Raw genomic sequence first — 24,344 nt, forward strand, 5'->3', positions numbered from 1 at the left:
TTCCTTCCTTCCTTCCTTCCTTCCTTCCTTCCTTCCTTCCTTCCTTCCTTCCTTCCTTCCTTCCTTCCTTCCTTCCTTCCTTCCTTCCTTCCTTCCTTCCTTCCTTCCTTCCTTCCTTCCTTCCTTCCTTCCTTCCTTCCTTCCTTCCTTCCTTCCTTCCTTCCTTCCTTCCTTCCTTCCTTCCTTCCTTCCTTCCTTCCTTCCTTCCTTCCTTCCTTCCTTCCTTCCTTCCTTCCTTCCTTCCTTCCTTCCTTCCTTCCTTCCTTCCTTCCTTCCTTCCTTCCTTCCTTCCTTCCTTCCTTCCTTCCTTCCTTCCTTCCTTCCTTCCTTCCTTCCTTCCTTCCTTCCTTCCTTCCTTCCTTCCTTCCTTCCTTCCTTCCTTCCTTCCTTCCTTCCTTCCTTCCTTCCTTCCTTCCCTTCCCTCCTTCCTCCCTCCTCCCTCCCTATCCCTGTGCCTCATTTTGTGGGAGAAGGGAAAGGGGAGGGAGGGAAAGCTCTCAGGCTCCTCTGCCTGCAGGAAAGCTGAAAACAAGAGGCAGGGCTGGCAGGGAGCAGGGAAATGCCCTGGCCACCAGCAAACAGAGGTTATGGCCAGTGCTCAGAGGGGAAAAAATGTTGGGTCAGCAGCTCACAGACCAGGAGGGACCTGGGTGAAGGCTTTCTGCAGGTCACAGAACTGCTCTTGTGATCTCATCCATGCCCTGGAAGGGCACTGAGCACTGATGTCCCCCCTGCAGGTGACACTGACCCAGCCAAGAGCTGTGGTTGCCTGTGCACACCTTAAATCAGGGAGTCACAGAATGGGTTGGGGTTTAAGCCACCTTAATGATCATCCACTTCCAAAACCCCTGCCATGTGGGGTTTAATCCTCTAGATCAGGTTGCTCCAAGCCCCTTCCAACTTTGAACAAGTGTTCAAGGCAGCCACTGCTTCTCTGGGCAACCTGTGCCAGGGCCTTGCCACCCTCAAAGAGAATTTATTTTTAATATCTAATTTAAACCTGCCCCTTTCAGTCTTTCCTCATTGTCCCAATTCCCTCTCCAGCTCTCCTGGAGCCCCTTTAGGCCCTGCAAGGGGCTCTGAGCTCTCCCTGGAGCCTTCTCCTCTCCAGGTGAGCACCCCCAGCTCTCCCAGCCTGGCTACAGAGATGTTCCAGCCCTGCAGCATCTCCGTGGCCTCCTCTGGACTCTGTTCCAACAGCTCTGTGTCCTTTTTGTGTTGAGGGCCTGTCCTGGATTGCCAAGCAAGTGGTATTCTATTCACCATCTGTATGGCAGCTGTCTTCTGTTCAGTGGGCACTTTGCCTTATCTCTTCCACAACTGAGGAGACACCTGCTGATAACAGCTATGGAATGTCCCTGCATGGCTGATAAGAACTACAGCATCCCATTGGGAGATGTGAGGCCAGAGGGAGGAGCCAAGCATTCCTACCTGGATCCAATCTGGAGATTCTGGAACACCAGCACAGCTTCTCCACTGGATTTCCCAGAGGAACAGCAGCTGCCTCTCCTTCCACTGGATCTTCAGAGGCAGAGACTGCACCTTTCTCCAGGATCCCTGCTCCAGCAGAACCACCCCTGACACTGCAGGAGGGCTGAGCCACAATTCCAATGGGACTGCTGCCCACACCCTGACCCACAGGGTGTCAGGTTGGGTTCTGACTCTGTCAGGGTTGTTCTAGTTTACTGCATTGTTTATTTTATCCTTTTATTTTTCTTCCCTATTACAGAACTGTTATTTCCTGCTCCCATATTTTTGCCTGAGAGCCCCTTAATTTAAAATTCATAGCAATTTGGAGGGCTGGGGAGGGTTTACATTCTCCATTTCAGGGGAGGCTCCTGCCTTCCTGAGCAGACTCCTGTCTTTCCAAACCAAGACAGGGCCCCAGAGCTGGACACAGCACTGCAGGTGGGGCCTCACAAGGACAAAGACAGAGCAGACAGGGACAATCCCCTCACTCTGCTTCCTGGCTGGATTTATGAGACTCCAACCAGGCAGTGCTTTATCAAACCTTGGGTCAGTGCCCCTCTCCCTTCCTTCTTAGCCTGCTGTCTCAGGTTCAAGGGCACAATTCCCACAGTGTAAAGAGTCACAGAGTGATAGCTGAGCCCTGGTTGCTGCATTTCCCAGTGCCAGGTGTTCCTCACAAAGGCAAGGTGGCATTTTCACCTCATTTCTTTCATTACACCTATAGGTGTCCATTCTTTATCTCTTTAAGGCCCCTGTAAGTCCCAGGATGAAGACCAAGGCTAAGGGTTACATGAAAAGGGATTTTTTAGCACAAGGTGCAGTCATTTCCAAGGAAATGAAAGTTGCAACTATGTCACTGATAGTGAATCCCAAACTTGTGCTCAACCCAGGATCACCCAATTCCCCCATAAATCAGAAGGATTTTTGTGAGAAAAAAATGTTTTCCTAAGTGTTTTGTTGGGTTTTTTTCTTCCTGAGAGTTCAGGCTCAGCAGGAGTGGGTGCCTCTCCCAAAAACTCTGTGTCAGGTTAGGCCAGCTCTGAATTTGTTCCTGCAGCTGGTTTTTGTGAGCACACTCCCATAAATAGGAGCTGAGCAACAATTGCAGGGAATATTGTGGTTGCCCCTGCCAGCACCTTGAGGCTTTACTACAAGGTGTTTATTGATCCTGGTAGATAACAGCCTTTCCTGTGGAAACCAGTAGTATCTCCCACAGCTGATTAGGCTGTAAATTATTGGGGGTTATTTTCATAACTTTGGACTTGGCTCTAGTTTGTTGTCTTTTTCTGAGGGGAGAAACAGTCATGGTTTATTTTCATAAAAATCTTCTTAAGGCTTATTGATGGGAGTCAATTTCAGGGCTCATTTAAATGAGACACATCCTCAAAGCCTTTGCTGAATCAAAGCTCAGAGCTCTCCTACTCTCCTAGCATTTCAAGCTTTTCTTTTTTTTTTTTTTTTTCCTTTATTTCTTTTTTCCTTCCTCTTTACCTTTTAGTTACACGATCCTGAGGGCAGAGATGGTGTGATAGGAGTTCCAGCTGTGAGGCTGGGGGTGCTGGGATTGCCAGCAGGATGAAACTGGTGATAAGGCACAGCTCCCTCCTGTGATGGGTGCTCCCAGTGCTGGCTGCATTTGATCCTGAACCATCCAAAACAAGAGGAACATTGCATTCCTCTGCCTCCCATTCATGTATTTCACCACAAGGGCTGTTCTCTGGCTGCTCCACGGTGGGTGTGAAAGATTAACATCTGCCACAGCAGAGCCAAACCCTGGCTGCAGATAATTATGCAGAAGGTATCTCATCCTCCCCGGGGTCACCCTTCTACCAAGTGTTTTCACTCAACCTGCCAGTTTTTTGGGGGAGATAAACCTGCTTGAACATGTCTCCTGAGCTGCAGAGCAGAGCTGTTAATATTGGATAGAGCTGGCTCTCGTTTCCTCTTCTACCTGTTCTCTTCTGTTCTTTGACAACGAAAAAGAGAAATGCTTTGTGCTTCTTAAACTGCAGTGAGGATGTTCCCATTCCTCATAGCATGAAAGCACCAGGGCAAAGAGGCACTCAGCCATTAAAGCTTGGTCTGGAATGCAAACGTGTGCCCAAAACAGCATCTTCTGTCCCCAGTATTTGTCAGCTCATCAGGAGATCAAGGGAGCAATGATCATAAAATCCTTGGTTTGAGCTGGAAGGGATCTTAAAGATCATTTCATTCCACTCCCTGCCATGGCAGGGACACCTTCCACTATCCCAGGGTGCTCCAAGCCTCATCCAACCTGGCCTTGGGCACTGCCAGGGATCCAGGGGCAGCCACAGCTGCTCTGGGCACCCTGTGCCAGGGCCTCCCTGTGGTGGTGTTCACACGGGTCTTAGGATGAGAGAAGGGATGAGAATGTTGACTCCATGTTTCAGAAGGCTTGATTTATTATTTTATGACATATATTATATTAAAACTATACTAAAAAAATAGAAGAAAGGATTTCATCAGAAGGCCGGCTAAGAATAGAAAAAGAATGATAACAAAGGCTTGTGGCTGATCCAGACAGTCCAGACAGCTGGACTGTGATTGGCCATTAATTAGAAACAACCACATGAGACCAATCCCAGATGCACCTGTTGCATTCCACAGCAGCAGATAACCATTGTCTACATTTTGTTCCTGAGTCCTCTCAGCTTCTCAGGAGAAAAAATCCTAAGGAAAGGATTTTTCATAAAATGTGTCTGTGACACCTCCCCACCCTCCTAGGGACAGATTTCCACCTGACATCTCATCTAAACATCCCCTCTGCCAGTTTAAAGGCATTGTCCCCTTGTCCTGTCTCTTCATGCTCTTGTCAAAAGCCCCTCTCCAGCTCCCCTGTACCCTCCTTTATTGATGAAGCCCAATGGCCTCTTCTTTGGGCTTGTCCCCTTCCCACAGCCCACAGAGGAAACTGCAGAACGTGTCCAGATCCCTCCAGTTAAGGGATGAGACTCACCTCACCCAGGATTTTCACAGGAGTTCTCTATGCCCAGGCTCTCTTCAGAGCCAGGGGTGAGAAAATGGCAGTCCCTGAGGGGACCTAATTGACATGGCAGTTTTGGGATTAAATTAACATGTTCCAGCAGTTCCCATTGCTCTCCACTGTTACAAGCAGGGTTTTGAACATCCCAGAGAGAGACAAACTCCCCAGCAGTGCTTGCTGTGAGTGTTGTGGTCCCCTCTCCCAGTGAGATGCAGCCTGCCTTCATGTGAGGAGCAACAGGAGATGGGGCTAGGCTGGGTAAAAGTAAGGTTATTTCCTTTTCCCCTCACTGTTACTGAAGGACAAGGAAGGCAGCTCAGATTATCTGCTCCTCTCAGGGCTTCTGGCTTCGTCCTTTAACTGCTGTGATTATTAATTGATCAAATAGAGAAGCAGAAGAGGGTTTGGGATGTGTGGCTCTGCCACCCCATCTGGTGAGATGAGCAGACTCAAAGCAGAAAATTGGTCCTGCTCCTGCAAAGGGCCCTCTTAAGATGTCTAAAGCTGCATGCACCAATCATTTTGTATTAAGTTGATTTGGCACAGTTTGCTCTGCTGCCTCTTTCATAGAGAAGAGCAGCCTTCCTCCAGAAACTGAAAACCACCAGCATTTTCTAGAAGTGGGCAGTGACAAAAGAAAAGGAAAATAGAAAAACAGCCATTAAAAAAAGACCAACAAAAACTAAAAACAAAAACCAACAAAACACTCTTTTAAATAGCAGATGAAAGACATATCATGCAACTCCCAGGGAACTCAGACAAACCTTGAGATGCTCCAGTCAGCAGAGGTGAAAATGGAAATGTAGGAAGTGTGGTGTGAAATTGCAGGACCCTCCTGGCTCTGCAGCCCGCGCCTTGGCATGTTTCTGAAGTGCAGATTTAGCACAGCATCCTGGGAGAGCACATTTCAGTTCCTGCATTTCATTCATTTTTATGCCTTTCTAATGCAGATGCAGCTGAACTATACCATTGATTCATGCACACACCTCTTTTCCATATAGATGATGACTGCATCAAAGGAGCCAGCGCTCTGAAATAGCACACAGTGAAATACCACAGCAATTCTCATTTGGAGTCTATAGTGGGAGAGCAATTTCCAAAAATGAAGGGCAAGGTTCCTAATCCATAGCAGCTTTCTGCCAGAGAGATGTGGGAGAGAAGAAACAGGATGCATCCTGCATGAATCATCGCTGTAACCACCCTGGATTTATTAACTGAAATTATGAGGAATAACCAAAAGTGATTAAAACCTCAGATGTCTGGTGAAAGGCGTCGCCTCAAGCACTGGGTGTTGTGAGATAGTGCCACAGTCTTCCTGTTGATTTCAAAGAATTGAGGGCTAAAAGGTCAAGTTTTCAAGAGCAAATAATTCATTGTTTAAAATTATGGGACAACCACCTATCACAGAGAGGGGTAAAGACATCCCCAGGCCCTGGGAACCTCATCCTTCCCCAAAACAGGGTGACTACAACCACCCCTTCTCCTTTTCACTCACCAGCTCACTGCTATTTGCACAGCTGCTGCCTCCCACTCCTGCCTTGAAGACCCCAAATTCCCCCTTCATTTCCACCACCTGTAGATTCACCCTCACCAAGGTGTTGAGCCACGTCCTTTGTATGGAGAATGTCCAGGTTTGGGGCCCAGGTTTTGGCAGAGCAGCCACAGTTTCTCCTTGAGTTTCTTCCTCCAGCTGTTGCTTTGTGACCCCACCCCAGACTGCCTGGCCAGGAGAGGGACACAGGCCACCCCACACTGGAAGTGGATTTTCTCTATCCAAAATGATGCTCAGTGCTGCATCTTCTGAGCTGCTCCTTTGACCTTCCCCCAAAGCAATCCCTGAGGTCCCAGAAGCTGGGAGCTCTCTGAGCTCATGGGGTGATCAGTGGAAGGAGCAGCAGGACTTTTCTTGCCCTTCAAGTCACATCCCTTGCAGTGCCCTCACTCCATATTTTATGAGCTTATTTGTACATTCAAATTCTCCTGGGTTGTGTCCTGGCTATCACGGGTTCCAAATCAAAATTCCTGCTCTGTCCAGCTGGTTCTGCAGGGCTGTCCTTGGCAGCTGGCTCTTGCAGGCTCCTGGAGGGGAGCTTGGGTTTCCTTTGCTGGTTATCTCCCAATATCAGCTCCCCCTTTCCCTGTCCTTGGATATCTTCACTGTGCCCAGGCTCCAGAGCCCTCCCTGCTGTGCTTCAGCCCCATGAGCTCCCTTTGGGATAAGTGTGCAGGAATTTTTTCCCTCCATCTGCCACATCCTGGCCTGAGCTTCTGCCCACCCTCAGCCTCATCCAAATATCCCAGGAGGGAGCTTTATGATCCTCAGCAGAGAATTCTCACTGCAGTGAGAAATGCTGGAGAGTCCAGAGCACCTCCTGAGTGCCCTGAACAAGCTGGAAGAAAAGTGTCACTGGGTAACATCAAGGACACTCATCCAGGACTCCCAGTGAAGCTTGGGGTACACAGCCCTCATCTCCCTCTGTGCTCTCTCAAGGGGTGGGTCTGTTTTTCTGTCCCCTTTTGCCAGCTGCTGATGGAGAAGTGAGGAGGGAAGCAGAGATGAAGATGTTCTTCCTCCCACAGGGGTCTGCTTCTCCTTGGGCAGCCCTGGGGATCTGGAGATAACAGTGTGTTTCCTCTGTATTTTAGAGAGGCAGGGAAGCTCAGAGCTAAGTCACCAGCCAGGTCATTTCCACTTCATGCTGTCAGAGCTCAAGCAGAGGGAGAAGAAGGTTTTTGTTCTGTTGGTTTTGTTTTGAGGGTTTGCTGTTTGTTGGTTTTTTCCCTTCCCTGCGCTCATCAGTGACACTTCAGCATCCTGGAAAACACAGCAGAGGTAGGTGGCTCTACCCAGGAGCAGAACAGCCTAAATTGTAGCACTTAAAGACAGGGACATCCTGTCAACATGAGGGTTTCTGTATAAACCAGCGAAGGGGTGAAAAATCTGGAAGGGATGGGTGTGAATTTGCCAGGCAGAAGGGAGGGTGAGGAATTCCTGGGATCAAGGACTGAAAAGGGCATTGAGAGACCAGGCAGCCTCTCCATGGTGTGCATGGCTCAGCTCTGGGCTCTGCATCCTTGAAGGCTCTCCCCACATTCAGGGCTGTTCATCTGGGGAGGCTGGATACCCACTCCTTGCTATTTTTAAAGCTGAATGTTAATATCTTTAATTGCCAGAGCTCCAGGAAGAGAGCCAGAGCTAAAAAGTATCTACTAAGAAACTGCCAAGAAACACTGTTAAACAGGATCTAGGAAAAAAGCCAGGCACAAAAATTTATGATCTTTATCTCTGCAATAATAATTTCTCAGTGGTCAACCGAGGAGCAGAACAAAGGTCACTGGTTTTGTATCAGCTGGAGTTTGTGAAATCCTTTGTTTCCTTCACTCTGAGCTTGTCCTGGGGGTCTCCTGAGGGAGACCCTACAAATGAACACAAAAACCTGACAGTCCTAACTGACCCATTTGTCCCCACTCTTTCCCCAAGACCCAAAAACTCTGCAATTCCAAGTCAGAGACCTTCCCAGCACTGGGAAAAGCCCAGCCTGGATCCTCATCGTGTTTCACCTCATTTAGTAAACAAGATATCCATAGGAATGGTCCAGTGAACTTCTGTGTTGCTAAAGCCACCTCACATGAGCAGTCAGGTTGATTCTATCTAAGAATTTTGCATTTGCAGAGATGCAAGAACCAACCTCATCTCAGGTTTCCCTCTTTCCAGCATGATGGGGGACAAGCAAGGGACCCATGAAGACCTCTGCAAATAAATTAAAGGAGAAGAAGCTCTTTTTTTATTATTATTATTTCCTGGTTATATAGTGGAAACAATTCTAGGCAAAATATACAAACTTTGCTTCTTGACATGGCTGCCAAGATTCCCAACTTTACAACAAGGATCAGATTTCAGAATGCTTCCAAACCAACCCCCACAAAAAAAAAAAAAAAATTAATTGACTATCCAGGAAACTCTTGGCTTTGGATGTTGTTTATTTTTAAGGTAAAGTTCTGATCCCAGTGACTGCAGAGGGGAACTTTGAAAATATGATCTCTGTGAGCCTTAATGACTCAGGGGGTGGCATTCAGTGCCTACACACAGGAGCCTGGTGCCATCTGAGATGCCCTTGTGCATCTGAGACATCCCACAGTGCTGGCAAAGGGACACAGAGCCCAGGGAAGACAAGCAGACCTCAGAAGCCAGAGCTGGAGTCTGGGGCTGGATACCCCAGAGCTCCTAACTTGGCTCTGGGAATGGTGTTTGGACAGCCCAGCCCAGCCCTAAGACACACATATAAAATGCATATAATCAAATCAATCAGCCACTCAATCAATCACAGGAGATACTTCCAGATCTTGAGGTTTCATGTCAGCTCTGGAGGCAATTTAAGCAGCATTTCAACACTCAGGACTGTGTTAGAAACACACTATTTGCTTCACTGACACTTCCAAGCATGCTGAAGCACTCAGCTGGCCCGGGCTCCCTGCTCCCACCCTTGCTGCTCACATCCTCTCCTCCATCCTCTGTTCCTTCTGCAGCTCTACCACAGATTACAAGAGAAAAAGCAGAGGTTTTGGTTTTGGTTTTTTTTTTTTTTTTTTTTTTTCCAAAGGAGAGGTGTGCAAAATGCAGGAGGCAAAGACTTTCCACAGGGCAAAGCTGTGATGAGGTTTATGGCACCCTGAGGGGTTGTAGAAGGGGCTGGCACATGAAGCACAGCAGCTCTGGGGCAGCATTACCTCAGAAAGTCAGAGCCCTCATGGAAAAGCAGGATATTTTTAGTTTACCAGTGTATTTAAATCATCATGGAGTACATTAAAATTACAGTAATTATCCCACCTTCTCATGTGGGATCCTGGGAGGTGATGGATTGGTGGAGCGTGTGCTCGTTGGAGTCGTCTTTGGTGAGGTCCTTCTGCAAAACAGAATTGTTTTGTTTTCCCCATTTCACAGCTGCAGCATTCCTGGCCCATTAATGCCTGTCATTTGAATTCTGGGATCTGTTCACAAACCACCCTTCCCTCTCCAGCAGCCAGACAACCCCTGTGACACCAACTCCTTCAGAAAAAAAAAGGCATTTACACGCTCCTGGAGTTGTGATTTCCACATGCTGATGTTTTCTGCTTGGCAGTATTTAACCTCTGAATTATTTCTTCTTCTCCCTGCATGGCTGCACTGAGGGGAAATGCAGAGAAACATGATGGTCCCCCAGCCCCTGCTCTCATCTCACCAGTGCAGGCAGAAGGGGATTTGTTCTACTGCAGCAGCAGCAGCAGCTTTGGGGAAGAACTGTGAAAAAATGCAACTTTTTTCCACAGGGAAAAAAAAAAAAGGCATTATTTCCCAGATCAGAAGCTTCATGTTTCTGATTGCAAAGAAAAAATAATTAGGAAGGGATTGAACAAAAAAATCTCGATGAAGAAATCATTTCCCTTATAAACTGTCATCACCAAATTCTGGGTTATCTCCATTTTTAAACCCTCTCTTGAAGGATGGTGCCTCTGATTTCAAGATGAGGTCTCTTCTTTTTGTTTCTTTTCAGGAAAACGGGAATATTTGTCTTAAAAATGGTTCCTGGTACTTCTTGAAGGATCAGAGGTGGGGAGAAGTCCCCAGCATCTCTCCTGGTGGAGTGCCAGGTTTCTGCCAAGCCTTGAACTGTCCCCAGCCCAGCAGCACCTTGCAGGTCCCCCCAGCCATGGTGACCTCATGGTCCCAAACCCTGTGGCAGCTCTGGCTCGCTGTGGGGTGAGAGAGTCCCCACTGTCCTCTTCTGCATGTGGGGAGCCTTGCCAGCACCTGGCCATCCCCTGCCTCCCAGCCCTGCTCTCTGCCCCCTTCCCAGCTCCTCCAGCAGCATGCTCCTGATTATTTACTCTCTCAAAATGCTGCAGAAAAATGCTGCTTCTCCTGAATACTAAGTAAGGAAGGGGGAAGAAAAAACCCATTCCCTTGCTGGACTGTGTTTGGTCCGTGGTTTGAAGTTTGCTGTTGCTGCTGAAGGCTTTTTTGACCCTTGCAGGTATTTGATCCAAGTGATCTCTGGCATTGGGGGCACTGATTCAGTCCCACACCGAGCTTGTTCTTGCACAGATCTTAAATATCTGTGCATCCATCTATCCATGCATATAACTATCTTCCTCTCTCTCTCTCTCATTCCAGTGTTATCTGAACAGTTCTTGGCTTTCCTTACACTTCTTTCATCGAATTAATATCATTCCCTTGAGGATGTGTTCTCCCTCTCCCGGATTTTCTCTTTTTACACCCTGTCATTTCCCTCTCCCTGCTGACCCACTCCCCTTCCCTCCATGCTGCCAGTTTGCAGTTGCCTTATGTAACTATAGCATATATATATATATGTGTGTGTGTGTGTGTGTGTGTATGTGTGTATATATATATTTATATAAAATATATATATACACACATATATATACACACACACATATATATATGTGTGTGTATATAGATGTATGTATATATATATTTTATATAAATATATTATAATATATAAATATAATATGTTATAAACTATAATATTATAATATATAAATAAATATATTATGTATTATCTATTTTATATATATGTTTTATATATTATATTGTTTAATATAGATATATATAATATATAAACAATATATATTATATACAGAATATACTATACATAAAAATATATAGTATAGATATGGTATATATATACTATACTATGTATATATATAAAATATATTATAAACTATATCTATTTTTAAATGGTTTTTTTTTGGTTTGGGGTTGGGGTTTTTTTGTGGTTTTTTTTTGTTTTGTTTTTTGGGGATTTTTGTTGTTTTGGTTTGGTGGGGTTTTTTGGGGTTTTTTTTGGTGGGTTTTTTTTGTTGTTGTTGTTTTGTTTGTTTGTGGTTTTTTGTTGGTTTTTTGGGGTTTTTTGGGGGTTTTTTTTGTTTTTTTTTTTAATGGGATGATTATTTCCACTCATGTAAGAAGTCTGGCCCATTAATCTCAATAGTGGAGCTGACAGCCCAGGCCTGGAGTCTCCTTGCCTGGTGCCACATGAGTTCAGCTGCTCAAACCTGACGGGGAACTGTTTCCAGCGCCCCGGCTGCACATCTGCAGCAGGAAGGAAATTCTTTCTGTAGCACTGGAAAAAATAAAGCTGCTTAGATTTCCCTCCCCCCCGCCCCCAGATGATGATATTCATCATTCAAACGTTTCAGCTGAGTGGGTGTTTAATTCAGAGTTTGGAGGGGACATTTGTGGTGTGTTACGAGCTTTGCTGTTGTGCCTTTGTTCCTGCCAAGGTGGTGCTGCTTTTACCAAGGGCTTCTCCCAAACCTCTCAGAGCACCAAGCTCATCCAGCAATGCTGGGGACCCTGATGTTCTCAGAACCAGCTGCTGGATTGAAACAGAGGATGTGTCTTTCCTCTGTGAGGTTGTTGTGTTGATAAATTAGAGCAGGGGGGAAAACAGAGGGATTTATCTGACATGGCTCTAGCAGGACTTGAACAGGCAATGCCAGTTATGGGTCAAGTCCTGGTCTGAGGCATCACTGAGGGCTTAAGGGCTTTGAAGATGGTGCAAGGCCTAGAGGGGAGCGCTATGAGGAGCAGCTGAGGTCACTTGTCTTGTTCAACCAAGAGACTGAGAGGAGACCTGACCACTGTCTGCAGCTTGAAGGTCAGGTACTGCTCTGTGGACCAGAGACAGGACCTGAGGGAACAGCTGGAGCTGTGCCAGGGCAGGTTTAGGTTGGACATCAGGGACAGGTTCCATATCCAGAGGGTGTCTGGGCACTGAACATTCTCCCCAGGGAATGGTCCTGGCCCCGAGGCTGCCAGAGCTCAGTGCTCTCAGCCATGGGAGCTGATTCTGTGGGCTGGGCTGTGCAGGACCAGGAGTTGGACTCAGTGATCTTTGTGGGTCCCTTCCAACTCAGGATGTTCTGTGATTCAATGATTTTATGACCAGCTTTGCTGATGGGACCCAGAAGACCACATCAGCAAAGCTTCAGGAATTGACTCAAAGTTTTCGGAGTTTTGCTTCCAGCTGTGCCAGGAAAATGTTTTCATTAACACCAAAACCCCCTCCAGCTTTTCCTCCTCAGAGCCAGCTGAGTATTCTCACCCACCACACCCTCAGGTGCCCAGAAGGACTGAGACACCTGTAGGAGAGGTTTTGTGCTCCCACATTTCACCCTGCATGCCATCTTCTCCTTGCTGGATCTTCTCCTTGTTGGATCCTCCTCCTTGCTGGAGGAGGAGAAGGACCATAAATGCCACTCATGGGATGCAGCCATGGGGGATAATCAGTTCAAACCTGAGTGAACATGAAAAGAAGGGAGAGCCATGGAAGCAGGGCTGTTACTTTCAATTGAACAGCAAGAGAAGCCAAGTCTGCAGCATGGACTACACATTCCCCTCCCTCAGAGTACAAACCAATGTTCTCAATCTCTGATGTTGCTTTCCCGTCTTTCTGAGCAAAAATCAAGTGCTGAGGATATTGACCTGTCAGTATTTATATAATTCTTGCTGCAGCCTGCACCAGCTTTGCCTGGAAATGGAGGATGAGCACAGGTCTAAATGTGTCACAAAGTGTCAGAAAGTGCATTAAACTCTGGGAAGCTCAAGGTGAGACACTGGGGGCTTTGGGCTGGTTTTGGAGGATAATCAGCTGCTTTAACGTGGAGGAAAAAGAAATAGCTGCCACTGAATTTGTGGGGCTGGGATTCAGATGATATTTAGAATACTAGTGAGGAAATATATAGGGAAAAGTCACCCAGTCTGCTGTGCTGCCAAGATCTCCCTGGATTAAGTCTTGGAAAGCAGAATTTTTACACAGTTCCTGCTGAAGGAGAACAAACTCAGTCACAGACCTCATTTCTGAACACAGGCTGAAGAAGTGTAAAGATATGAGCAACTGTTGAATTTGGCCCTGCTTTGAGCAGGGGGATGGATTGGATTATTTCCAGAGGTTTCTTCCAACCAGATTTTTTCTATGATTCTGTGGTTCTATGCTAACATTTGCTGTATCTAGGTGGAAGCTGAATTCTGTGGCTGCTAAAATACAGTGGGCTAAAGAGTTTTGACCTTTAGGTCAGAGATCTTGTGGGAGACCTCATCCAGCCACTCTCCTGCCAGGCTCTGGTTCCCTCTTCTTGATGAATAGAGAATTTGTACAAAATAGGTTTGGCAGTGCCTTGTACCATAGATACCATGGGCTTTTTTTTTTCCTGAAAAGAGACAAATCTGGTCTAAATTAAAAAATCGAGATCATCTTTCAGAAGTCTGTTGGAAAGGCAAAAGCAAGAACCATTGCTCTGTAACTGAATAACCAAACTGCAAGAGCCAGTTGACTGATCCAGGGCACATATTTGCATTCAATAATATGGACATTTATTGCACCTTGTGACCTACTGAAACATGAGCAAGGGTTTTCCTTTCCCTGCATTTCACTGAGTTTCCTTGAAACACTGCCCCCAGACATTTGACATAATGAGCTTGGATTTTCCAGAGAAAGCTCCTACCTGTCTTGTGGTTTTCATTTTGTATCCTTTCTAGAGCAGCAAATATCCTAGACCAGGTCATAAATCAGAGGTGGGAGGGAAAGGAAATTCTTTTCCTTAATACAGTTAAGAAAACCTCAGGTTTTGTGATGCTGAGACACCCTGGGAAGGTGATGGGCAATTTTACACAAATACCAATGCTGAGCCAAACTCTGCATGAACAGCTCTAAGGGTCTGTGTCCAAGCATCCCTTTCACCTTGGCTTGGTTCAGAGCAGGTAATTAGGTGTTTCTAGTTTGTTCTCCTATCTCATGGTTGGTTTGGGGCTGAAACGATGCAACCCCAGCCTGTGGTGGTAGTGCTGAGCTGAACCCTTCTTGGGAGCTCTGCTGACTAATCCAGATGGATCCCAGGGGCAGGAGACCAAATGATCCAACAAAAGTCTTCTCAGCCACCTTTTCAGGTTGCATCTCCATTCCCACCACCTCTAAAAGCACATTTAAAGACCCTGCTTTCTCTGGTTGCTTCTTGCACAAATCCAGCCCTACCTGGGCGTGCTGAAATATAATTCTCTTAAACCTGAAGTCCCCAGGAGTCAGTTCTGTGATTCTGGAGGCACAGGACAACAAGCAGAAGCCTGTCCTCCCCTCTGAGCCTGTGTCCCAGCCCACCAGCACTGCCAGTCCATGGCCCTGCTGCAGCTTTCCCCAGAACACAGGGGATGATGATGTTTAGAGGGTTCAGACAAGATCAGGTGACTCATGCTGCAGAAATGAGCCCTCCTCTCCACACAGGGAGCCTTCCATGACCTCTCCTTTAGCAGACATCCATGATGTGGCCATCTAAAGGCTGGTGAGATGAACCCTGGTCCAAGAGCTCAGAGAGATTCCTCCTGGGACCTGGGTGAAGAGATTGGCCACGTTCTTTCCCATCCTTGCTTTCAACTCTTTTGAGCTTGTTGGCTGATTGCAGAGCAATAAAATAAATGTATGGCTGCTCCCTTGCCTGTCTCTGACTTTGAATAGGGCTCTGAAACACACAGCAGGAGTGGTTCTGGGCTGCCTTAAAACATGGAACACATGGTAAATTATTTATCTGCCTGTTTATACCCTGCAATAAAAAAAAAAAATACACAAACAAAACCTTCCTTTTCCCCTCTTAAATGTCCCAATTTATGTGCATGGATAGTTTACACAACCCCCAGCTCAGTTTGTTTGGATCGTACTCAGTGTCTGAACAATTTGCAAGCACTTGGAGAGCTCAGGGGCACAAACAAGTGCTGGTGCCCCTAGTCCTGCAGAGAGGGAACTGAAGAACCTTTGGACCCAGCTCCTTGCCAAGGTCACAGGCAGAACAGGATTTCAGGTCCAGGAGGACAAACATGGGAAGATCTGCAGAGGATCTGAACTTTGCAGGACCCAAGTCCAGAGGCTGTGGTGTCCTGCCTTGCATCTTGTTTGTTACTCTGATTCACACTCCTTTTTTCCTGAGAGCTCCTTGGGTCTCTTTGCAAGTTTGCAGCCAGTGCAGGATAACAGGATCTTTCTCTTGAGTAACATCCATCTTACATCTCCTAACCTAAATGGTGAAGAAAACACAGCCAGAGGTTTCCTGACTTTGCAACTGATTGTGGACTGAGATGTGCTGGGATGCACTCAGTGAGGGATGGACTTTACAGTGTAAAATGTGTAGGGTGAGCTAAATCCCATCAGGACAGAGAGGGTTTTGAAAATGGGCATTGCCCATGAGTCTCACAGGGCAGATTTTGTCCCAGAATTAATGCAGCTTGTAGACATCACCTTGATAAGTAAAAGCAGGCTGGAAGTTTCACTCCTATCCAGCTGGATAAGTGCACCCCATGAGTCTCTGCCATGGAGAAATGTTGCAGCATAACTTGTCTCCTAATCCCCTAAAATGAGTGCTCAGGACATCCAGCTGGGACTGAGAGCTGAGCTTCACATGAGGAAGGACAGAATCAGCTTTCTGAGCTGAAAGGAAGATAAAATGGTGTTTTGGTGAGAGATCATGTTGAAAAGCAGGTCAGAGAGAACAGTCAGCCTGTTGACAGTCAATCAGCTCATCTTGCTCAGGGTGCTTTCCAGAGCAGCTGACACCATGGGATGTGTTTGCCCTCACAACTCACTGTGGGGCTGTCACAGGCCAGGAGAAAGCTGCAGTGACTGTCTTCCTCAGATCTGTCTCTATTTGTGTTTTCCCAGCTCAAACCTGACCTTTTCTCCCCTTTAAGTCACCTGCTGAGTGATGGGGGGGACAGGAGGCTGATTTGGGCAGGGCTGGTCCAGAATTACCAACTCCACCATTTAAAATGATGTCTCCAACCCCATCCACCCTCAGGAAATCTGGGTGTTCCCATTAATCAAAAATGATCCTTCTGAATCTTCAATGCTGACCCTTTTCTTCATCACCACAGGAACCTAAAACATACTTTCCTCAAAAAATGAAACCTTGAAGGGCCTGGTAATTGCCTGACCCCAGGGAAATGGAAGAAAAGCAACCAACCTTATGGGTCTGCCAAGGAGAGATGGAGGTGTGTTTTCTTTTGTGTCTGGTCAATGGTGCCTAAAATGCCACATCCACCAGAGACATGCAACTCTTGATGAATTCTGAAGGAGAATTGACCTGAGGGTTGAATGTGCTACCCTTTCCTTGTTCTGTTTAACTGCACTTCTTTCTGAGCAAAGAGAACTTGGTGACGGTTTTCAGAAATGCATTTCTTCTGCTTCCCATTTTCTGCTCATACAAAGGCTATTGTATGTTTTTATAGTGACTTCAGTCACTATAGCTACAAGAACATGATTGGTACCTTGATATTTGGGCTTTAGTGTCCTTGCTGTGCACGTTGGGATTCAGCTCTTAGGCACTGAATCCTTTAAAATTGTGTCAGCATTAAAAGCCGTGGTGGCATTAGTGTTGCTGCTAAAACTTTGACAAGCTTCAAAAACAAGCATGACAACAAATTCAGATCTGATGTGGCCATCTGAAACTTCCTCTAGGGCCACCACATCCCTGCCAGACATGGCCTGTTACTGTAGGACATGAAATGACACAGGCACACTGCTTCTTTCAAGGTAAAACGGGACTTTTTAATTTCTGACTGCAACATTTATAGATTTCCAAAAGTGACAGTGGATTGGAGGGTGACAGTGCCACCTCTCCAATGACACTGGACAAACCAACAGTCCATCAAATTTCTCCTCCTCTATAAAAGAATGCAAAACAATGAGTTATTTACATAAAGTGTGTGAGAAAGTTCATTACAAGAATGGAAACATCAGAAGGCTTAGAAAATCTTAAAAAATCAGGGCAACAATGGCCACTTCTGTGGTTTTTGCCTTGGCTGCCAGCAGGTCATTCCAAGAGGAGATGCTCATGGACAGGCCACTAGGAAAGCACAAATAACCACCATGGCCACACCCAGGAGCACAGCTCACATCTCTCCCCTAGGACAGGGCAGGTGTTGCAGAACACCTTCCTCAGGCTGAGAGGAGCCCAAAAAACAGGGCAGTGATTTCCTTCTGAGGACTATCATTCTCGGGATCTTCTGGTCGCTGTGACCCCAAGAGATGTTAAAAGTCTCTTTTCCCAGCCTGGGCGCTTGAAGAAGGAGTCAGAGCTCCTCAATTCTTGGTCTCAAGGTTGTTCATTGTTTCTTATCTATGAAAAATTTTCTCCTGCCCTGCCGAGGTCCATCCAGCAGGACAGTTCCAGGCACTCTGCCTGCCCCCAGGGCAGTGTTATGTCTTTATACTAAAAACTACGTGTACCATGTTTACAATTACTTTCCAATACTTATCAGCTATGTTAGACAGTGAGCTTCTACTCTAAAGCAATCTAAAAGTGCCAACATCACAGCAGAAGATGGAGGCCAAGAAGAAGAAGGAGAAAGGCTGGACACACCCAGATTCCTCCATCTTGCCTCCTGAACCCCCATTCTAAAAACCCCAAAAATCTACTTTTCCACCCTGTGGTAACTTCACTATTATTCTACTAAACTGTTGTGGCTTTCTGATCTTCATATAAGGTTGGTAATTTGCTCCATGGATCATAATCAAACCCACAGGTGTTTTGGACTCTGTGCCAGGGCTTCTGAGCCCCCTGGCAGGGGTCCTGGCCATCCTGGACAGCCAGAGGGATGTGCTGGGTTCCCACACATCATGGCTTTGCCCAAGTCCTCACCACATGCAAGGACCTAAATTCAGGTAACTCAGTCACTGCATTGCAGTCATGGGGCTCCACCTGAGTTATTCCTCAATCTGCAGGAGACTGTGCCCAGGGAATGTGGGATTTGTTGTTAACATTCTTCATGGGAATCTCTGCTGAGGAAGGTCCTCTGGTCCAAAGCAGACCTTGCCAACCTCCAGCTGCAGGAAGCATTTCCACATGCCTGTGCTAGGAAGCATCCCATTTGGTTTATCTCCCTTGTAGTTGTCTACCTCTAAGCTTTTCAACCTGCACATTCTTTTTTTTTTTTTACAATTCAGATATGTCTAACCAGTCTGGGCAATGGAGACTGGCACACAATTCATCCTGGAGTTGGCATCTAAACCAGAGCAGATGAATCATGTCTTAAAAGTGCCTGTTTCAGTCCCCTGACTGAAGGAGCAACCTGGGACAATGAGCTCAGAGACAGACAGTGGTGCTGGAGCCATCTAAGGAGAGGTGAGTGGGATGCAAACTCTGATTTCTCAACCATCCCCACCTTTACCTGTGTGAATGAACAGGGCAGAGCTGCACACACAGCTCGGGAGGGATCCTCTCCACACTCACTGGTGGGCACTGGAGCCCAGAGGGCTGTGAGCAGCTCCCTGCCACCTGCAAGCCAGGCTGAGAACCAGAAGCAGATGGGAAGATGTGAGACCTTGATTGATGGTGATTTGGATGCCAGCTCTCTACAAAAGGCAGATCTCATCAGCAGATCTCAGCGTGTCTCACGTTGGTGTCTGAGGAGTTACCTGTGATCCCTTTGCAGCCAAACAAGTCTCAGGAGACCCAAGCCCAAATTGGCACCATGTGTGTCTCCTGAGCGGACCAGACTCAAACCAGCCTTCAAATGCATAATTCTGGAGTCAGATCTGGAGGTTGTCTGGATGCAAACTCAGAGGCAGGTCTGGGATCAGACTAGGGATGGCCGGAGGCACAAGACACATGTGAGGGACAACTTCATGTAGGGTTTCTCTTTTTTTTCTCTTCCATGCCAATCTCCTGGCCTTCTCTCTACCTCCTGTGGCAGGACCTGTCCTGCCATCTCTCTGCCTGTTCTCCACCCTCCTCTCACTGAAATGCTTGTTGCCTGGTTGGGAGCTCAGACTGGAGAAAAGACATTTCTCTTTGAGAGCAGGCTCTCCTTGGGCTGTCCAGCAGTTTCTGAACTTCTCCACCTTCTCACTGTGAGAGGCATAAAATTTTAGCACACCAGATGAAAAGCCTCATTTAAAACCAGCAGGACCTGGGGGCCTCTGTGTATCCCAGAGCCCGTGTGTGCTTCCCTTGCAGCCTGGTGTTCCAGACACATTCCCAGCACCCCAGCAGCTGTGACAGCCTCGGTGGACCCAAAATGTGTTTGCACAACTGCTGCAGCTGCACAAGCCCCCCATGGCCAGGCACACGTGCACAGAGCCTGCTGCACACCCAGAATTCAGCTGTGGGAAGCACCAGCAGCCCAGTGGAGCCATCCAAGCCTGTGGAAAACCTGGCAAGGTGGATGCAATCCAGCAAAATGCCTTTCTTCATCCGCTCCTTTGTGCTTATCGATCGGAATATTAATAAAAACTTGTTCAAAGCACCCTCATCTTCCCAGATTACTTGGGAATAGTCCAAGGCTTCAGCCCCAGCCATGCTTGTAATGAGGGGACTTGGGGATCAAAAGCATTTTAAAATGGCCTTGCTAATCAATCATCAACAATTGGGTAAATTAAGCCCTGCAGTGTTTCCTCTGCGAGCGAGGGATCTGCCGGACGTGTCCTTAATGAGCAGATTCCTATCCCCTTAATATTCCCTAATACCTTTCTGGAGGAAATGAACCACAGGGAGACTTTGTTGGTGGAATGAGAGGAATGCAGATAACCCTGGGCCTCTGCTTTCTCACACTGAGGGCTGAGAAACCCCGACTAGACAAGGGACGTTGGGCACAGCAATTTCCTTCCCAAGATCCTGATAATGCTCCCGATAACTCCTTTGCGCACTGCCATTGCCAAAACCAAGTGTTTGTTTTCCTTCTCATGGCCAAGCTGAGCTCTTTCCTTACTCATCCCCTCCAAGGATCATGTCCATCTGTGCTTTTGAGGATCATGCCCATCTGTGCTGAGGGCTCGTTTCCTAAACCCACCAGGAAGAGGAACACATGCCCAAGGTAATGGCCCTGGAAGCAGATTCCTGTTAATTATTAACACACAAGAGGCAATGCAAATATCCCAGGGAGGCAGTGAAGCTTGGCTCATCCTGGGGTTTTACTGGGATTGCTGGCATTTGTCACCTTTTTCCATAGTAGGAGGCATGGCTCATTCTCCAGCTCCCTCTGGGAGGCCTTTAATGAGTCCCTCTGGGTCTCAAGTTGTGCCAGGGGAGGTTTAGATCAGATAGAAGAAAAGATTTCCTCACTGAAAGGGCAGCCAGGCTGCCCAGGAAAGTGGTGGAATCACCATCCCTGGAAGTGCTCCAAAGCTGTGTGGATGTGGCACTTGGGGACACAATTTTGTGGTGAGCAGGGTGGAGCTGGACTAATGACACTTTTGTGGTGAGCAGGGTGGAGCTGGACTAATGGTCAAACTCGATGATCTTGAAGGTCTTTTCCAACCCCAGTGACACAGTGATTCCATGACTTAGAGCTCCTGTGTGTCTTCCTCATTTCCTGTGGCACCTTTTACTTCTATTTTTGGTCTTCAGCATGTGAAGAGGAGGTTAGGAAGAGTTTTGTGGCCTGTAGTAAGCCTTGGCTATGGGATGATGGGTTCTGCAGGCCTTCTGTGCCCACAGACACCTCTCTCACTGCTGTAATCCACCCTAAGAATCAGGACACCTGCACTTCTTGGCAAGTTTCAGAAGAGGGGAACTTCTAAGCCTGGAAATTGTACCCATGTCGAAGCAGCACCTGCGTGGAAAAGGATGGGGCTCATGAGAAGGGGCTCTGGTAAATTCAGGTGGATGCAGACATGAATAATTTGGATTCTTTGGGCACTCACTGGAAGATGAGCTAATTATGAGTAGGGAAACTGTGCTGTGTCTACATGCAAGGACTGTCCTGGTCTGAGCCCCAGGAGACGACTCTGAGCGGATGTTACACGACAGGGATGTTTTCCAGCCACGGTGTGGGCAGAGGATTCCAAGGAGCTCCAATTCCTCCAAAGGGAGCCCAGCTCGGCAGTTTTACCCCTGAAGTGCAGCTTCACCTCTGCAGCGATGGCACAGCAATTAGCACATGCAGCTTGGCAGCCTCCGGGAGCGGGGGTGGGCAGGGGCAGCAGATCCCAGCTGGAATGGAGGGACCTGGGAATGCTGTGACCACCTGGGGACCCCTCCCTCCTCCTGCCTCTCCTGAAGCACCCGTGCTCTGCTCCTCCTGCACAGCCACTCCGAATAAAAGGGGATTTATGAGATTCTGTCCACAGGCAGCGAAAGCCGCTATCGATTACTGCAAGGCTCTTAAATGAGAGTAATTCACAGCCCGCTCCAGTTTGGAAGGCAAGCTCTAATTTAATATCATTATGTCTTCATGCCCCCACACATTCCACTGTCTCATTCACTGAGCTTTTATTGGGCTCTGGATAATTTATGGCTAGATATACTGCCTTTTATCTGACCTATTTTTAGCTATTCTTGCTTTTTACATTTTTTTTTTTCCTGCCATCACAACTGGCAATTAAAGTAAAAAGATTTAAAAAAATTATAAAGTTCCACCCAGCTTTAACCTTTATTTCTTCTCTTTTGTGTGCTGGAGGATGCTTTTGTTATTGCTACAGCATTTCAAAGACAGGAGATAACAATAAAAACAATTCCCCCAGATTTTCTTTCTTTCTTTTCTTCTTCATTTCAACAAAGTACAAAGTGACCCAGTGATTGAGTACTCTTAACTCATTCCATTTTCCTTCTGTAATTGAGGTCCAGAAACTTTCAGAGACTTTTCCTGAAAGAATTCAGGTGTCCTCAGTCCTCAAGAGCTTCAAAGGAGGTTGATGATGGACACCCCCAAGGTTGGACCCCAAAGTTTTCAAAGCTCTTTGATTCAGAAGGAAAAACATGGACAGCTTGTACCTAGGGGTCTGTGTGGGTGTGCTTTTTTTTCTTTTTAATAAGGAATGTTTGGTTTCTGATAATATAAATATAAATATAAATAATGTTTCAGGTTTATTATTTAATTCTACAGGAATAAAGTATATACTGTACATAGCTTTATTTATAACTAATATGTTATTATTTAAATGTTGCAGACTTGAATGTCTTAAGCATTGGAATTATTTATCTGAAACATCTGAAGAAATTAAAGAAATGTTTCAGACTTTGAAGGCTGAAGATGTCCTTGTGCCCCTGAACCTTTGTTCACTTTTTCCAGTAATAACAGTTGATCTGCCTTTAAAAAAAGCAACCCAGCCACTCCAGATATCTATTTTTCATGCTGTTTGGATTACAAGTAAGGCCACATGATGGTGTAAATCACTCCCACTGACTTCAAAGCTCTTATTTCCTAAACTTTTTCCACTAAAATTTTGCTCCATCAAAGCTCTCTGTGGGGAAGGGTTTGGCCTTTTGCTCCGAGGCTGCAAGCCTTGGGTGCTGCATCCCCTGACTTCTGCTCTGCTCTCCGGGATCAAACCTGGGTTTCCCTGGGCTGGGATACCCACGGTTGGTAGATGGAGAGGAGGGTGGTGGCACTGCTGTGGCACTGGGGGGACAGGCAGCTCAAGGGGGACACACAAAGAGCATCAGTTTGGCCAAGGGCACTGTGTCACCATCACAGGAGGGACCTGCACGCTGTGGTGGAGATGGATCTTGCCTGGTGTGTTAGGCTGGAAATGGGGCTGTGTGTTCTATTGCCATCTCTCAGAGCTGGGGCAGTTCTCTGCTGTCCATGCGGCAGTTTTTTCTTTCTCTCTCCCACAGCCAATCCTCCCTGCAGGAGATCTCTGCTGTCCATGGCCACTGAGTGTCCCTGCAGGGCTGACCCAATCCCAGCATCCCATGGGGAGATGCTCCGCCCAGGGGAGGAGCCAAGCATTCCTACCTGGATCCAATCTGAGGTGCTGGGACAGCCCAGCAGCCTTTGCCCAGTGCATTGCCAGAGGAGCAGCTTCTGCTGCCCTGCATGGCCAGAGGGAGCCCAGGCCCATCTCCAGCAGCCCTGGAGCTGCAGAGGAAAACTCCCCCCTTGTGCAGGATCCCTGCTCCAGCAGAGCCACAGCTGGCACTGCAGGAGGGCTGAGCCCCCATGGGATGGGGCTGTGCCACCCCCTGACACACAGGGGGACAGGGCATGGTCTGACTCTGGCAGGGTTACTCTGTATTACTGCATTTTGTTTTGTTTTGTTTTTTTCTTCCCTAATAAAGAACTGTTATTCCTATTCCCATATCTTAGCCCGAGAGCCCCTTAATTTCAAAATTATAACAATTTGGAGGGAGGGGGTTGCATTTTCCATTTCAAGGGAGGCTCCTGCCTCCCTTAGCAGACACCTGTCTTTTCAAACCAAGACATCTGGACACACAAAATTTGCCATAGGACTGGGAGATTTTGCTGGTATCCAAGTCACCTGCAAGGCCTTTACAGTTCTTGCAGAACTCATCCATGAGAAACTTTTGTCTTGCCTCGATGCAGCTTGAGGCGCTCAGAAACATTTCCTTTGGTTGAGGAATTTTATATAATTTTTCACTGCTCCCTCCTTCACCTTTTCTGTTCACTCCCCACCTCTGTAAACTGAGGCAAACCCCCAAGCTCTGGAATGTCTCACTTCAGCCCTCCCACATTTACTTGCAAAAAGTTCAGCTATTCTGAGGCTTTTCTGATATTTTCAAGAAAAAAATGTCATTATGTTGATATTTCCTCCATACAACAATTCCAGTTTCTGGATGTATTTTTAGACATATTTGGTTCATAACTATTAGATCACTGTCATGTTTCTTTTTTCCTTTTTTTCCCCTTCTGCATTTCTGGTAAATTGAAAATTACTTCATATTATTTCTAAAAGCACACATAGCTGAGTGCAACACTATAAATATTACTCGTAATTAACTCTGATATTGATATAATTATCCCAGATGAATAGAAGGGTGTTAATTAAACATATTGAACACATCCAACTTGCCAAGTGCCAAAAATCCATCGTTCAACTCAAACTCCTGGTGAGCCACGCCTTGACTTCCATAGGTGGCTGGCCCTATG

The 24,344-nt window shown here is 46.8% G+C and overlaps 1 long non-coding RNA gene across 2 annotated transcripts in view; it reads right to left on the bottom strand.

The window, feature by feature from the left end:
* Positions 1-5,379, bottom strand: part of LOC118701800 (uncharacterized) — a 55,396-nt gene extending 50,017 nt beyond the window's left edge. For both annotated transcript variants that reach the window (XR_008508503.1, XR_004982583.2), the window contains exon 1: positions 5,239-5,379. This is a non-coding gene — a long non-coding RNA (uncharacterized LOC118701800). The remainder of the gene's footprint in view (positions 1-5,238) is intronic.
* Positions 5,380-24,344: the final 18,965 nt, after the last annotated feature.

This window comes from Molothrus ater, chromosome 1 (genome assembly GCF_012460135.2).
Source record: "Molothrus ater isolate BHLD 08-10-18 breed brown headed cowbird chromosome 1, BPBGC_Mater_1.1, whole genome shotgun sequence".
In the NCBI taxonomy this organism is placed as follows: domain Eukaryota; kingdom Metazoa; phylum Chordata; class Aves; order Passeriformes; family Icteridae; genus Molothrus; species Molothrus ater.